Source organism: Vitis vinifera, chromosome 7 (assembly GCF_030704535.1).
Source record: "Vitis vinifera cultivar Pinot Noir 40024 chromosome 7, ASM3070453v1".
Classification (NCBI taxonomy): Eukaryota; Viridiplantae; Streptophyta; class Magnoliopsida; order Vitales; family Vitaceae; genus Vitis; species Vitis vinifera.
The window spans coordinates 27,875,408-27,890,094 of record NC_081811.1 but is presented as its reverse complement, the minus strand read 5'-3'; the positions used below and the strand labels follow the sequence as shown (position 1 = coordinate 27,890,094).

General features: G+C 36.4%; 1 long non-coding RNA gene across 1 annotated transcript; it reads right to left on the bottom strand.

Annotated features, from left to right (window-relative positions):
* Window positions 1-11,465: 11,465 nt before the first annotated feature.
* LOC109122913 (uncharacterized) lies at window positions 11,466-14,453 on the bottom strand. Its single transcript, XR_002030435.2, has 2 exons — window positions 13,925-14,453; window positions 11,466-13,084 (listed from the first exon to the last, which is right to left on the bottom strand). It is a non-coding gene; the product is annotated as an uncharacterized LOC109122913 (long non-coding RNA).
* Between the last annotated feature and the right edge of the window lie 234 nt (window positions 14,454-14,687).

The following is a 14,687-nucleotide window of genomic DNA, read 5'->3' as shown; positions in this document are numbered from 1 at the left end:
TCCGTAATGGGCATTGTAGGGACCCCTCCCATTGATAACATGTGGCACACTCCTCCTGGTAACACGTGCCACACACCTTGTTATGACACGTGGCACGCATTGTCATCCGGATCACCCTCATCCGGATTTCCCCAAGAGTACACGTGGCGCGCCTTTCCTATCCGGACTCCCTCAAGGAGAGGCACACGACACTCACAAATATAACATCCGGATGACTTCCACAAATGCATCCGGATGACCAACATAGGCCATTCAGATACGTTTTTCCAGATCATTGATTGAAGTAAGCAAGTCTTACACGTTATCACAACAGCCTGCTATGGCCCACATCTCGCCATCTACAGAGTGAAAGGACAAGATGAATTGACAACAAGTCACTTCCGTCGATCACTTCACATGATCACCTACCACGATCTCTGTCAGTCGTCCTTAGGGTGATGATGACCCTGCCACCACCTAGTGTCCATCATGACAACACAAAATATCTCCCCACCATTAAAGAGGGGAACAAAGCTTCTGATACTATATATACAAACATTCACACAAAGGGGAAGGTAAGTTTTGCTATACTTGGAAAAATGCCAACTGATTTATCTCTCTCTAACCATGGTTGACAAAACCATCGGAGGGTGCGTCCGGACACCTTTTACAGGTGAAACGACTGAATCAAGAACCTGTATTGGTTGAGATCGTACATCCATCCATTTGGCAACTACGTGGATTACCAGGGACGCGAGGCCTCAACAGGCATGGTATAGATAAGTCCTAGGCTGCATACACCAAAGAATAATATCATCAGATAATTGAAAGTAGTACTGGTTCCAACTTTCTTGATTAAGACCACTGATCAATCTTACCTTATCCACTTTATACTCATATGTGAAGGTATCTCCTGGCAGGATTGGACACTGGGTCACCCCTTCCGTTCCATCAAACCATGGCGTCCCAATCTGTAATTATCAAGAAGATGAACCATTAGAACTGCAAAATTAAGCCCAGAAAGGGGAAGAAAAAAGAAAACATTATATATTAATCTTTGCTCTACCTGTCTGATACCATGCTAGTGGATTGCGACATTTTCTATCAACAAACTATTATTGAGCTCAACAATGACGGTGTCTCCTTCTTCGGCCAGGATTGTTGGACCGGGGCTTTGTCCATTGATGGTGATAACCATCTTCTGAAAGCAATCAGGAGACTTGTACTCATACTTCACCTCCCATCTATACCTTCTGATTCTAGCCTCTGCTGTTGGAAACATCAGTACCGAAAAGAGAAGACTAAACAAAGCCAAAAATCTCATCACACCCTTCAACGCTCTTTAAAGAAGTTCGAGAATTTGAGACAGATTATGAAACGTGGAGCTACTGCGAATTGGTGGGAATGGGTTGGATACTTGTGTTAATCCCCCAAATGTTTGTCTTTTATTTATACGATGATATATTCAACTTGTTCCTCCGGTCCATCGGACCAATGAACGATACTCAAACGAAATGGCATTGGAGTTTCCACTATCGTTGTTTTAACATTTGGAACTAAATACAACATATAATTAGTCAAAGGTGTTAGAAACAAAGCCAAAAAAAAAAAAAAAAAATTAACCCACATCTAACCCTTCCACAAAATTATTAATTTTTTTTTAACAATTTCTACTTCACTATTTGTATAGCATATCAATTTTAATCAATTAATTATTAAAAATCACATGAGTGGTGAAAATGAAATTTATATGTGAATATAAACTTTACAAGTAGTATTGGTTACATATACTTTATCAATGACTTTTTTCCTTATTTCTTCACTTACAATTAATCGATTTTTGATAAAATTTAATATTTAGATATGAATTTTATAATACATAATTATTAGAAGTTAAATATGCTTTACACGGAATTGGTCACCTCATTCATCGATGGCTTCTTCTTTATTTATTTCTTAGCTTACAATTAATAGATTTTTTTTATGAAATTTATGTTTGAATATAATTTTTATAGTACATAAGTATTATTGCGTATGATTGATGATATCATTCACCTAACCTATTCCTTCACTTTCAATAAATCCATTTTTTATTTTCTTTCCATGAAAGTAAACACAAAGGATGGTCATTAAAATCATAATGGTGAAGTTGATTTTTTTGTTTTTCTTTGTGGAATGGTAAAAAACCCCTCACGCGTTTTCTAAAGAAAATTAGTTGTCAAGACTTAAGAACAAATCAACTGTTAGGGTCATGTTACTTCGTCGAAAGTATTAGGACAAAAGAAAAAAAAAGTCTTGAGAACAAATGAACTCTTAGGGTCATGTTACTTTGTGGAAAGTATTAGGAAAAAAAAGAAAATAATTTTTTTATATTTGATTTTATTATGAAAAATGCAAAGGAAAGTAAAATGTATAAGAAAATTACATATTTCTTAAAATTATTTAATTTTTATATAAAAATAATTTATTGACTTTAAATCTATTCTTTTTTTTTTTTATATACTTTTTCTTTCCATCTATATTCCTTTCTATTTTTTTTCGTGTGTTGTCCTCCAAACTTTCTCGGGTTTTCCCTCAAACTTTTGAAGAACTAAACATAACCCAGGTGTTTATATTATTAATAAAAATAGTTTGGGATTTGGTTTTTGAATATTAAAGAATGGTCCTATATAAAATATGATTGACATTATAATTTTTAAAAATGGTTTTTAAATTCTTTTTTAAAGATGATTTTATTTTAGAAAATATTAAAGTAAAGAGTTTTTTAATTAGTTTAGAAAATGGAGCTACTTTAATGAGAAAATTCAGAAAAAAAATATATAAAATCTTTTTGTTCTTGATTTTTTATTATCTATTGGGTTAATATTTAAGTTTATAATTATTTTTAAAAATTATTTTTTTATGAATCCAATACACTAACCTCACTTGATTTAGAGTTTACTTACTTAATAGAAAAATAAAAAAAATAAAATTATATTAAAAATGGGAAATTAGGAAAGTATTTCTGGTTTCCAATCAATTTTGATTTATAACTTTTTAATATTAATTATATTAATTTTTGGATCTTGTGACTTTCAAGTATTGATTCCATAGATTTATTTATTTATTTTGTTTTTTAAGCGTTAGATTTGATTTGAAATATGTTTGTCTAAGGAGAACATTAAGAGAAGCCATTGTTTTAAAAAAACTATTGTGAAATGACAATAGCTGAATGATACTACAAAATTTTAAAAAATAATTATTTATTTTTAAAAATAAATAATCATTTATAAATCAAATAGTTAAATTTAGATACTATCAATGCAGTGTTTTTTTTATAAAAATCACATTTTTTAACGTATTAATTATTATAATATTATTCATTTATCCATTTATTTATGTCTTATTATTATGATATTACTATCAATCCATAATTTATTCTTTTTTTGTGGGGCTCACTATGTATATTTTTATGATTTAGCCCTTATATTTATGTTATTTGTTTGTTAACTTCAATTTAGTCGTGCCCAATATTTAAACTATTCAACATCTACCTTGATAAAAATATTCTTTATCAGGTTTTTTAATACATCCCTTTTTAAGATTAGAGAGACATAAATAATATATAAATAGGATTGAAAAATTTAAAACCTCCTACAAATTCGAGCAAATCAACGTTTATCATTATATACATGGTTAAATAATAATAATAATTAATTTAATTTAATTTTTATTTTCCCTCCTTATAATACATAAAAAAAAATTACATATTATAAAAATAATAATAATAACAAAAATTTATAATATAATTAAAAATTATAAAAATGAAAAATAAATATTAAACGAGATAAGGCAAGATGGAAGAGGGATAGGGATTTCTCATATGAACGCACCTAACCCCCTTCAAAACATTTTTTTGGAAAGGGATGAAGCGTCAATATCGGTATCCCGAAATTGTTAACATCCATGTGGAAATTAATAACGACTAAGTTGGAGTTTGGGACCCACGGGCCACGACGAAAATTGGTTTGCGGGGCCCAGCTCAGAAGCTTCCATATTAGTTTGACTTTTTTATCCTCTTCACGCTGTATCTTTTGTGGGCCATCATAATTTAGATCGTGGTGGAAGGGTTTGAAAGTTGAAACCCAGACTTCACATTTGAAAGGAAGTAACCAAGAATGTTACAGTTGGAAGTTGGAACTGATTAATATTTTTGACTTTTTGTTATTGTTAGAGCTTGACTAAGAAACCAAGGCACGTGGTTCGTGGGCGTCATTTCTTCTACAAACTTTGACCAATTGAAGGTAGACCATTCAAAACCAACTTCCTGTTTGAATTTCTAAAAGAAATAAATACTAAATAACGTTTCATCGGTTTCCTATAAGTTATTTTTTATCCTTGAAAAATACTAAGAAAATAAAAAATATTAAAAAATAATTTTATTATGTTTAAAAATATATATAATTAAAATTAATAAAAAATTATATATTTTAAAATTATTTAATCTTTATATAAAAAGTATTAAAATAAATAAATATAAAAATAATTTATTAATTTTAAACCTATTTTCTATTTTTTCGCTCAAGTTTTTTCTTTTATATATATATACAATAGTTTTAAATTTTAATTTTAGTCCAACTGTCATCTGATAATCTTTCCGGTCTGGATTCTCTCCCGAACCGGTAAATCGAACGATCCAATGACCCTTTTTTTTTATATTCAAAATGGCCCAATTCCAAGGGCAAGCTTCTATTGCCACCCTTTCTTCTTTTATTCAACCAAGCCCATTTTAAAATGCCAGCCCATATTCTTTTATTCCGCACAATGCAGAACCGAACAGTCTCGATCCAATGACCCTTTTTTTTTTTTTTAATTCAAAATGGGCCCAATTCCAAGGCCCTCCCTATATTTCCACCCTTTCTTTTTTTATTCAATCAGGCCCATTTTAAAATGCCAGCCCATATTTTTTTTCTTATGGACAATATGATCTTAAAGTTGAAGGGAAAATCAGTGAATGAAAAGCGCTTAGGAAGTGGCCTGGGGGCACCATCCGGCTACAGATGTTTTGATGCTCTGTAAGGCAAACAAAAAACAATATATTTCTTTTCTAAAATAAAAATTAAAAATATTGAATAACAATAATATAATATTTTTAAAAATGATAAAATTAGCTAAAATTAAATAATTGGATTTTCTTTGATTTTTAATATATCCACTTAAAATATTATACATATCTCATTTAATAAAATTTAGTATATTAATACATTTATAGTCATGCATTATTTAATTTAATAATATAAAAGATAAAAAATAAATATTATTGATTTTTAATTTATTTATATGTATATTTTAAAATTTTAAAAATTTAAAATTATTTTTAATTTAATAATATATAAATGATATATTTATGATGTTATCGGTTTTATTACTGTTCAACCACTAGTTCAACCATTGAACAGTAAATCGTAATTTTTTCGCTTCAATAATCAGTTTGATTTTTAAAACATTGTGTGGACCCCGCATTTCGGCTCAATGCGTTACCCACTCAAATGGCAAGCTCTCGATTTTGATTTTGAAAAAATGATTTAATTTATTGATTAAGAAAAAGGACTTGGAGTCGCCACTTATTTTTGTTTTATTTTTAAAGGGTAAACAAAATAAGAAAGCAAAACCCTAAGTGTGACTCCTTATTTTGGAAAAGGCGGTCTGTGAAAAATCGGATCGGGTTCGGGGGTTAGGTTACTTATCGGGAATGTACGGTAAAGACCGTAGCACCCTTCTAAGTCCCTAAAGTCGGGTCTCTACTAATGAGATGAAGCTTATATGACAATCAATGAGAAAATCAATGAATACTCGAATCAATCATGCACATATGAGTATCAAAATATGCAATAGAGGATAACCGAAGTGGAAGTGGATGCGTATTTGATCAGCAAACGGCAACACGCTATCACAAAATGGGATTAGTGCATAGTAATGTGCATAAAATATATCACTCATATCACCCAACTAGATAAAGGAACACCAATATCATGCATGGTATTATTTCAATCAATCAATCAATCAATTACAAAGTCACATATGTCGGACCCCCACCAATGCCCGTTTTATTCTTGCATGAATTAATTCCGTAAATTCCATCATTTGGAATTACAGAATTTAATCCTTACTTATTTTAAAACATTTTTAGAAAACAAAGAAAATTCAAAAGTGGCTTGCCGAAAAGAAAATGGTAACCAAATTTTATTGAAAATGGGATTTTTGGAACCTAAGAAAAATGCTAAGGATGGGAAAATTTGAAGATTCGAAACTAATTAAAAAAAACAGAATTAAAGAAATCATTTTAGAAAATGAGGTTTAGGAAATTTATTTTTAAAGTCAAAAGGAAGGAATTCGGGAGAGTGACACGCGGCCCTAAGTTGGCCATGCAAAAGGTGGCCATGCACGCGGACTTGAGGTGCAAATGGTACCCTGCTTTGAAAGTTGTTGGAAATCAAGCCAACATCCTCTGTTTACTTCCCTAATTAGTGTAATGTACAACCTTTATTATAATTGATTTAGGAGTAATTCTAGCAAGGTAGTTTATTCACTTTCCATGTAAGAGTAGTTTATTCACTTCCCATGTAAGAGTTTATTCACTTTCCATGTAAGGGAAATTCCATTCCGGAATTGTCTCATATCCGTAGGCTATTTATTTATGCTTTCATTCATTGTAAAGGGAGGTATCACAGAATGAATTGAGGTGTTCCTCCATATTTTGTTTTCAAATTCTTCATATTTTTCTTCAAATTCTTCATGGTATCAGAGCAGGTTTAATCCTGTCTCATCGTCTTCATCTTTAGTCAGTTTTTTTTTACTCAATTCTATTCTTCTAATTTATGCCTAAATACGGTCCAGCCTTTGGAATGGCTACCAACTCATCATCCTCTACTTCTGATATCATCATCTCATCGTCTTCATCCTCTCATCAGATGGAAACCTCTCATCTTCCAATCACAGCCCATAAACTGAATGGGCAAAATTATTTGCAATGGTCTCAGTCCATATTAATGTTTATACGGGGAAAGGAGAAAGATGACTACATCACCGGAGCTTCGGTGGCACCAGAAACCACAGCATCAACCTACAAAAAGTGGAGAGCATAAAATAATATGGTCATGTCCTGGCTAGTCAACTCTATGACCGCTGACATTGGTGAAGATTTTCTGTCTTTTGATACTGCCAAAAAAATCTGGGACACTGCAAAAGAAACTTTCTCAGACAAGGAAAACACATCTGAAATCATCCAGATTGAAGGCATCCTCCACGATTTGCGTCAAGGAAACCTTACGGTAACTGAATATTTCAATACTCTTACTCGTCTATGGCGTCAACTTGATACGTTTGAGGTTCATAACTGGAATTGTGTTACAGATGGTTTTTTGTATAAAAAGATTGTCGAAGGGAAACGTGTGTTTAAATTTTTGTTAGGTTTGAACAAAAATCTTGATGAAATCAGAGGAAGAATCATGGGAGTAAAACCCCTACCTAGCCTCAGAGAGGCATTCTCTGAAGTCTGTCGCGAAGAAAGTCGGAAAAATCTCATGATGGGATCCCATCAACAACTGAATATGGCAGAAAGCTCGGCTCTTAAGACTCAATTCGCTCCTTTTGACAACCGTCAAAAAATTAAAGGAGGTAGACCTTGGTGTGATCATTGCAGAAAGCCGGGACACTCAAGAGAAACTTGCTGGAAGATTCATGGAAAGCCAGTAGATTGGAAGCCACGTCAACCACTTGAGAAAGAAGGACGAGGCAATCATGTGGCTACCGATGAACAATCGCCACAACCTGAAGCTAGCCCTTTTAATAAGGAGCAAATGGAGATGCTTCAGAAACTACTGTCTCCTCTTTTGTCAGTACAGTCACAAACTGGCTCATCTTCCAACCAGGTCATTGGTTCCGGAACCTTGGCTCACAAAAGTAATTTTTTGAGTGCCTTCACTGCTGGTAAGAAACGTAAAAAACCTTGGATAGTGGACTCAGGAGCATCTGATCATATGACGGGAGATGCGACAATTTTTGATACATATAGCTCATGTCCAAATAATTTAACAGTCCGAATAGCAGATGGTTCACTATCAAAGGTTGCCGGAACAGGTTCAGTTGTGCTATCAAGGGATCTTACTCTCAACTCTGTTCTCCTTGTTCCTAACTTGGACTGTAATCTATTGTCAATTAGTAAACTCACTAAGGAAAAGAGGTGTATTACTAATTTTTCCTCCACTCACTGTGAATTTCAGGATTTGGATTCGGGGAAGACGATTGGCAATGCTGAGGAATGCTCTGGACTCTACATCCTTAAGGAGTGCCACGATCCACAAGAACAACCTCAAATGACAGTTGGTAGTAATTCTTTTTCGGTTTCATGTCAAAATAACGATAGTGCAATTAGGTTGTGGCACTATCGCTTAGGTCATCCAAATGTTATGTATCTCAAGCATTTATTTCCTTCATTATTTAATAAAAATCCAAAATCCTTTGAGTGTGAAATCTGTCAATTATCAAAGCAAGTCCGGTCTCATTTTCCCATTCAACCCTATAAAGAGTCTAGTCTATTCTCAATGATTCATAGCGATATCTGGGGTCCGTCAAGAATAAAAAATGTAACTGGTACTAGGTGGTTTGTCTCATTCATAGATGATCACACTAGATTAACTTGGGTATTCCTCATGAAAGAAAAATCTGAAACGAGTCAAATTTTCAAAAATTTTAAAAATATGATTCAGACCCAATTCCAGTCAAAAATACAAATTCTAAAGTCTGATAATGCTAGGGATTATTTCAACTCCATTCTAGGAGAATTTCTAGCACAAGAAGGGATAGTTCACTTAAGTTCATGTGTTGATACCCCACAACAAAACGGAATCGCTGAAAGGAAAAATAGACATTTGTTAGAGGTGGCTAGATCACTAATGTTCTCCATGAATGTTCCAAAATTATTCTGGGGGCAAGCTGTCCTTACGACAGCCTACCTCATCAATAGGATGCCGTCTAGGGTACTAAAATTCCAAACACCTTGTCAAACACTCCTAAAATCCTTTCCGACTACTCGTCTCATCTCCACCGTCCCACCCAAAATTTTCGGGTGCTCTGTCTTTGTTCATATCAATCAACAACATAGAAGTAAACTTGATCCTAGGTCACTCAAGTGCATCTTTCTTGGGTATTCTTCAAATCAAAAAGGGTATAAGTGTTACTCTCCGGTCACAAGAAAATTCTACAATTCAATGGATGTCACCTTTTTTGAAACCCAGCCTTACTATCCCAAAAACGATATTCAGGGGGAGAATTCAACTCAGGAATATCAATTTTGGGATCTTGAGTCATTCAGTGAGTCACCCATCACCACTGAAAATCACATTCCTCCAGAGTCATTTAATCAACCCGAGTCCATTGTTGACTTGTGGGATAAGGAGCACATCCAAGAGGAAACGGAGGAAAAAACACTTTCTCAACAAACCCATGAGGCAGAACCGGGTCCTAATCCAAGCAAACTTCCAGGTAACAACGCTCCTGATGGTACTGTTGATTCCGAGTTAGAAAATGATATTCTTAATATGCCCATAGCTTGGAGGAAAGGAGTTAGATCATGTACTCAGCATCCCATTGGAAATTTTATTTCTTATGATAAGTTATCACCTACGTTTCGTGCATTCACTTCTAGCATCACAGAGATACAAGTTCCTCAGAATATTCAGGAAGCTTTCAAGTATCCTAAGTGGAAGGCGGCAGTCGATGAGGAAGTTCGGGCGCTGGAAAAGAATGGTACGTGGGAAATTACTGACCTCCCAAGAGGTAAGAAACCAGTTGGGTGTAAGTGGATTTTCACAGTAAAGTACAAGGCAGATGGTAATGTGGACAGGTATAAGGCTCGGTTGGTTGCCAAAGGATTCACCCAATCCTATGGCATTGACTATCAAGAAACTTTTGCTCCAGTTGCCAAGCTCAATACTGTTCGTGTACTTTTATCCTTGGTAGCTAATCTCGATTGGTCGTTTCACCAACTTGATGTGAAGAATGTCTTCCTCAATGGTGACTTAGAGGAAGAAGTTTACATGGACATTCCTGCTGGACTTGAGACGACATCAAATTTCAACAAGGTTTGCAGACTCCGAAAATCCTTGTATGGTCTCAAACAATCTCCCAGGGCCTGGTTTGAACGGTTCACTAAGGTAGTGAAAGGGTACGGATTCGTTCAATGTCAATCCGATCACACATTATTTGTGAAACACTTCCTAGAAGGGAAACTGGCAATTATCATTGTATATGTGGACGACATAATTTTGACAGGTGATCATGAAGAGAAAATTGACTTACTTAAAAAATTACTGACAAAGGAATTTGAGATCAAGGATCTTGGAAACCTCAAGTACTTTCTCGGAATGGAGATTGCTAGGTCAAAGAAAGGTATAGCAGTCTCACAACGCAAATACGTTCTGGACTTATTGAATGAAACAGGAATGCTAAGATGCAAGCCGGCAGAAACACCTATGGATACAACTGTCAAACTGGAAGAAAGTGATGGAAGTGCGCCAGTTGATAAAGGAAGATATCAACGTCTTGTGGGGAAACTCATCTATCTTTCTCATACAAGGCCAGACATCGGCTTCTCCGTTAGTGTGGTAAGTCAATTCATGAATAATCCAACCGAAAAACACATGACTGCTGTGATCAGAATATTGAGATACCTCAAGATGACACCGGGAAAGGGTCTCTTCTTTCAAAGAACAACAAATAAAGAGATTGAGATTTTTTCAGATGCAGATTGGGCAGGTTCAGTGACTGATCGGAGATCAACTTCAGGCTATTGTTCATTTGTCTGGGGGAACTTGGTTACATGGCGAAGCAAGAAACAGTCAGTGGTAGCCCGTAGCAGTGCTGAGGCAGAATTTCGTGCTATGGCACAAGGTATCTGCGAGGGAATCTGGTTGAACAGGCTGTTAGAAGAATTACGGGTTCCATTGAAGCATCCCATGGTGTTATACTGTGACAATCAAGCTGCCATCAGTATCGCTAAGAATCCGGTTCATCATGATCGAACTAAGCACGTGGAGATAGATCGACACTTTATCAAGGAAAAGATTGAAGAAGGAGTTTTCAAAGTCAGCTACACTTCGACAAACTGTCAAACGACTGACATTCTCACAAAAGCTCTTGCTCGAGTTAACTTCGAAGATCTGACAGAAAAACTTGGAATGATCAACATCTACAACGCGGCTTGAGGGGGAGTGTTGGAAATCAAGCCAGCATCCTCTGTTTACTTCCCTAATTAGTGTAATGTACAACCTTTATTATAATTGATTTAGGAGTAATTCTAGCAAGGTAGTTTATTCACTTTTCATGTAAGAGTAGTTTATATATTTAGGAGTAATTCTAGCAAGGTAGTTTATTCACTTTCCATGTAAGAGTAGTTTATTCACTTCCCATGTAAGAGTTTATTCACTTTCCATGTAAGGGAAATTCCATTCCGGAATTGTCTCATATCCGTAGGCTATTTATTTATGCTTTCATTCATTGTAAAGGGAGGTATCACAGAATGAATTGAGGTGTTCCTCCATATTTTGTTTTCAAATTCTTCATATTTTTCTTCAAATTCTTCAAAAGTTGGTGATCTGCAGCTTCAAGGAGGGTTCCCTTCTCAACATGGTGCCACCACTGCTGAGATTTCAAATCTTCACTCATGTTAGTACTTGGGGATATAATCACAACTGTGTAACTATGTGCTCAATCCCCGGGAGAGTCCGACCATAAATGACTAGACCCACTTATCATCAAAGTTTCAGCTGCTTGTTTGGAGAATGAGATCAGTTTGATAGGAGGATTTCCACTGCAACTGCACCTTGAACTCGTTTGAAAGATTGTACCATGATTCTAGCATTCATTGCTTCGTTTATTCTTGGATCTTTTGGCAAAACTGGAGCTTTTGGGATAATATCAATCCAAGCTGGAATGATTCTCGTTATCAAAGACATGAGAGGTAGTCTTCGCAGGCCTTCCTTGAATTTCTCCCACTTCCAGCATCAAATTCGGTTGGATACTAGAAAAATGTCCAATCAGACCCCGTTCCGAAGACCCCAGAAATATGAGAAGCAGGTGGCTTGCCTTCAAAACTGTTGAGACGACTGTACCGATCTGTTCGTGGGCATCTTGCAATCTGTTCACTGCATGGAAATATATATACATCTGCACCCTGGCACTCTCTGGAACTCCTTAACATCCTCAGTGTTTTAGCCACGCATTCTTTTGAACATGGGTGAGTGGGATAGTGTGAGGGAGTGGTGTGGTGACGGGCATTAGAAGATGGGTATGGAGGCGTGTAGTGTAGAGAGATAAGGCTTAGGATCAGTGGAAGGAGTGGTGAAGAGGAGTAGATTTAATGGGTATGGAGAATAGGTATGTTCAGGGGTAAGAAAGACGGGTATGGCTGTGAAGAGGTTGGAGAAATGGTTTGGCTTGACTTGATGGATAATGAGATTGATGGGTTTTATTGCTGCAGATGCTTCATGACCCGTCTTTATAGCTGCTTGCAGTGTCTCAAGGATCAAGTGCAGCGTTTCATCGGATGCTTGATTGAGTGGTTTGAGAAGAAGAAAGCCTTGATGCTGATCTCCGGCCTTCTGTTTTCCTCCAAAACTTATAGTTTAGAAAATCAGCATCAGTTAGCATGCAGCATGAGGCTCCCGCGGAGTCTGTATGGTACGCCTTTTTGTTTGACACAGCCAAGTCAAATGATATCTCATCCAGCGCGAGCTCTAGGCTATGACCGCGCGTCTCCAGAGATCTCAACTGTGGTTGACTTGTCAAAACAAACGCCTTTCTCAGCAACCATGTCAGTTTACTCATCAGTAACGACATTGAGACATTCCCTGCTGATACCATAATATTTTACCGAGATATTCTGTTTTGGTGTCTTCTTCCTCATGAGGGTGTGACATAGGGCAACCATCACAATAAGGACCCAAGAAATCCCACTGTTTTTATTATCAGAATCAGCATAATCGGCATTTTCTGCACCTCTTGTCTCAGACACGGGACCTACATCAGTATGCATAGATGGTTTTCGAGCCTCTCCATCTTCAAAAATCTGCCAAGTGGACTTCTATCAATGGGTCATAGATCAGTATTGGAACAGAAAGAAAGGTCCATTCCAAGTTGCTGCAGCAACTCAGGCTGATCACTCAATATATTCTCATGAGCAGAAACCACAGACACATTCCCATTGACGTCTTCCCATTTCCTAGAACTGCTAGAGGGAGATTTCTTCGCAAGAATCCAGCAGATGAAATAGATATACTTACAACCAGGCCAGGACCTGATAATATACCTTTAAGCATGCCACTGATATCTAGGAAAAACAGAGTTTTGATACCCAAAGGAGACCCACTGAGCATCTCTTCTACACACATATAGGATATCAACAAATTCAGAGTGGCATCATTGAACCAATTGAACCTCCCTTGAACCTTATAGTAGAATCTCATCACCCAATCATAGTCTCTTCCCAACATATTTGATCTCTGAATGAGTACACAACTAGACCCAGATCTACTTTTTTACAGCCATTACATTGAACGAGGCCCAGAAGCAAAGTATTGGTCACAACAAAGAAAAAAAAACCATTGAAAAGAACACAAAAGAAAATGAGTAAAGGTGATTTTCAGAGGTTTCACTTCATGAGTCATCCGTGAACCCTCTGATTAGGTGAGAAAAATCATTTCAAAGGCAACTGAGGGCATTTTCATAATAGGAGCAAAACATACTAAGGTTAACAGTGGTAAACATGTAGACAGGATTATGTTTCAACAAGCAATAAGTGGCCTCCATTATCCACCCCAAGCAAATCAACAAATATTCAAATATCAACAAGAGACATAGGAGAGTGATAAACAGCCAAAAACAATCAATAAGCCTGTAGCAATCATACCTGAGGAAGTCCTTTTACTCCCGAGATGCTTACCTTCAAACTTGTTTCTTCTCCACTCTGCTACCTCTAGAAAAGAAAAGATATCCCCTCCTATTCTCACCAGCAAGTTCCCCTTGGTTTTCTCTCTGAGCTCTCCTCAAGCTCTAAGAAAACTTATTCTCCTGTCCGGCTTGCTTGTCAAGCAATGCCCTAAAAAAATATCTCTCTCTAAGCTCTCCAAAAACTCACCTCTCTGCTACTCCTCCCCCCTTCCATCCCTAGTTCTCTCCAAAGCTTACCCCTCTCTCCCGCGAGCTTCCTTCTCTCTCTAGTAGCTTTCCCAGAGAAAGTCCCCTAAAAAACTCTTCCTGTAGCCGTCCTCTCTTTTCCTCTCTCCCCCCTCAACTTTTTTTCCTCCTCTGAAAGATGAATCCCCCTCTCCAAAAAAAAACTCCCCCAAAAAATATCTCCCACGGCCTGCTCCCAGACCAGCCTCTTCTCCACTACCCTGCAGCTGGCAGGAAAAAGGTATCCTCCAACGGCCAGACGACCTCCCCTCACTCATGCAGCTGGCAGTCCTAAAAAAATATCTCATAACTGCCTGAAGAATCACTTTACAGGTGTCACCACCTGGTTTGCCTCTCAAATCCACTACTTGATCCTTCAGCAGCCTGTCAAGAGGCACCACGCGGCCTCTTAAAGCTGCTCCACCTGGCAAAATTTGCTACAACAATTACCTCCCAAAGTGGGGGTCTACACATTGCTTAAAAAAACAAAGAAAATA